This window comes from Chrysochloris asiatica, unplaced genomic scaffold (assembly GCF_000296735.1).
Source record: "Chrysochloris asiatica unplaced genomic scaffold, ChrAsi1.0 scaffold00142, whole genome shotgun sequence".
Lineage (NCBI taxonomy): Eukaryota > Metazoa > Chordata > Mammalia > Afrosoricida > Chrysochloridae > Chrysochloris > Chrysochloris asiatica.
Window position 1 is genome coordinate 3,775,026 of NW_006408660.1, and position 3,306 is coordinate 3,778,331.

Below are 3,306 nucleotides of genomic sequence, written 5' to 3' on the forward strand. Positions count from 1 at the left end.
TGGGAGGTAAGAGTTTAAAGACAGTGGGAAGGAAAGCTCCAAAGAGGTGGTTTATAAGGAAGTAGAAGGGTCTGGGGCCCGAGCAGTGAAGGCCTGGTAAATCAGGCTCCCTGATAGTAGATGTGGCAGATACACACACACAGTTGGCAACCAGGATTACCTCTGGGTTGTTGTAGGCTTTAAATTTGCCCAGTAACTCTTAGCTAGCTTAGTATTTGGTGAAGAAATGATCTGACGCAGGGTACTGGGGATTTAAAAAAACAAAACAAAACAAAATTCAATGTCCTGGTGTGGCACTGTAGGAGCAGCACTGGACTGCTAACCGCAAGGTCAGTGGTTCAAATCCACTAGCCACTCTTTGAAAACCCTCTACAGGGTCGCTATGAGTTGGAACCGATTTGATGACACTTAGTAATAATAATGATAGCTTTTAAAAGAAAATAAAAGGACACTCATAGCCATTGTGGGTCCTCCTGAAAGCCATGGTCCTCTTCCCTATGGGAGTGAGTAATTTTCTGATGTGGCTAATTGGGAGAACCCATGCGTGAGTGTCTTGAAGGCTCCACATTGCTTGTAGAGCCTCCTTTGGTGCAGCTCAGAAAATGATTATGGTTATGTTGAGAGGGTGTTTAACTGGGGATCGTAGAACTCATTTGACATCCTGAATATTTCTGATTCAGGAGAATGTTGAAAGGGATGTGATTGTCAGGTGTTTTGTTGCAGATTGTATCCCTAAGGGAAGTGTGAGACTGGAGATCTAAGTTTTTGTTTGCTGTATGTCATCAGAGGAATGAAGTCTTATCTAGCAAGTACTTGGTCACCCTGATTTCTAGATAACTTTATTGGGATCTGTGTTAGCTTTCCATTTCATTGAAACCTTTCCTTCTCTTCCTCTTGAAAAATAAGTTCCAAAATAATAGTGTTATTATATCTTCGTCACTAAAATGTTTGTTCGTTTGTCACCATGGGCAGTTCACACAAGGCAGAAATATTAAACAGTTGGTTTTAGTGTGTTGTATAACTTTGCTGTATATCAAAACTAATTTTTACAAGTTTTCATCCTAAACCTGAAAACATGTAATTAATAATTTTGCCTGTTATTTATGACCTAATTGTGATACTTTTATTAATAAAAAGCTAATGAAAAAGGATCCTTTTATTAAGCTGATGACTAGACCCTACATTTGATTTTCCTGCAGTATCTGAAGAAGTGTTGTACCAGAGTATTAAAAGATATGTAATATTTTATTGATAAAGCTATCCTTTAAAAGGAATACATTTTAGGATGTCATCATTTTGATGTGAATCATGTAAATGTTGATAATATGCACTGTTTATTATACATTTAGTGTTTCAAGAGCTTCACTTATTTGCCTTTGCCCACGACGTATGTTATGTAGTTTATTTGCAATTGTTTAAAAAAAAAGAAGACATTAAAAGAATAGTTTATGTAGGAAAACATTAGTGGATGTTCATTGTTTCCCCACCTGTATTTATGGGTGTTAGCTCAACTGCTTTGCTAGTTGCAAAGCAGTATTATCAGAGTAAAAGTGTATTTGTAAACTGTATGGGAACTAAAAATTAGGAATAAAACCATTTTCTTATATCATGGTATCTGTCATTTACTTTATCAGAAATGTCCAGGTAAAAATGAGATTATAGGTCACTTACTCTGGTAGCGTAGTGGTTACAAATCGGGCTGTGAACCTTAAGGTCAGCAGTTCGAAACTACCAGCTGCTCTGCGGGAGAAAGATGAGGCTTTCTGCTCCCGTAAAGATTTACAGCCTCGGAAACCTTGTACAGGGTCGCTATGGGTCGGCACCGACTCGACGGCACTTAACAACAACAACGCTGGAAAAATGTTGACAATTATCAGCTCTTATATAAACAGTAACATCCAGAAGGTGGATATTATCCAGAATGTGGGAGTACTGTAGGATAAGCACTAAACTGCAAGGTCAGTTTGAACCGCAAGGTCAGCAGTTCAAACTCACCAGTTGTTCCTCGGTAATGCTATACGGAGTCACTATGAGTTAGAACTGACGCGGCAGCACATAACAACAACCAGAAGAGGAATTGAAATGCAGGATAAATGAATCAGTTCCTCAACTTTGATTGAGTGTTTACTGTATGAATAACTTTGGGAAATAGAAAAGGAAGAAGTGGAAGCATTTATGATCAAATCCTAATGTGGTGCTGTAGGATAAGCACTGGACTGCAAGGCTGATTTGAACTGCAAGGTAGGCAGTTCAAGCTCACCAGTCACTTCTCGGAAACTCTATATAGTGTCGCTATGAGTTGGAACTGACTCGACGGCACTTGACAACAACAACAAAGAATAAAAAGTGTACAATATACAGGAATTATCGAGCACATAGAACTGAATTAGTGGGATAGGGAAGTAAGGGATATTAAAGGGTACTGCCAGAGATATAAATGAATGTGTTACTGGACTTCAGCTCCTCCCTTGAGTTGGTTTAAGCCATGTACAAGTCAGGCCACTTGCTGCTTCTGACAGCAGTATGTATTCACATTGGCAGAAGGAACGGAAATTACTTTATAAATAACACAATTAGTTATTAGTTCTCTGTTGGAGTCCTTGTGTGATGCTTTGGGTAAGCCTGTACTGCTAACTGCAAGTTCAACGGTTCAACCCCACCAGTCCTCAGAAACCCTATACAGGGTCACTGTGAGTTGAAACCAACTCAATGGTACTTAACAACAACAATGTCGTAAATATAAGGAGTGACTTAAGTTACTTATTTTACACTGTAAAATACTCTTGCTCCTCACTTAGGCTCAATGTTTTAGGTGTTTAATGAACATAAATTAGCCTAGCTATCTATCCATTCAAAAGTAATGGAGATCCTCTTCCAAGACTAAGACTCAATGGGAATACACGCTGTGATTGGTGACCACACTCATCACCGATAAGGGAAAGTGAGGGAAAAACAGCAATGAAGCGGCGAGCTAAGCCCTACAACGTTCAATAGACTCCCGTGAACCCAGGTGGAGACCTGGTTGGCTAGCAATGTGGCAGGACCTGGGGACTCTTGGGCCCAGAGTCAGTGACAGCCACAGATGACTATAGAATGGAGAGTGAAGCGTCCAGCTGATAAGAAGAGAGGGCATATGCACAAGAACACCCACACTTGCAAATAATACCCACTGGACCTGGCTTCAGTGACTGGATGATCAGAGCTCAACCAGAAGAAAAAAAGAATAATCTGATACAATTTGATGAACTTGACCTACACCTATGGAAGCAGTAGCTCAAAAGAGGGAACAAGTCCTTACAGCAAGGA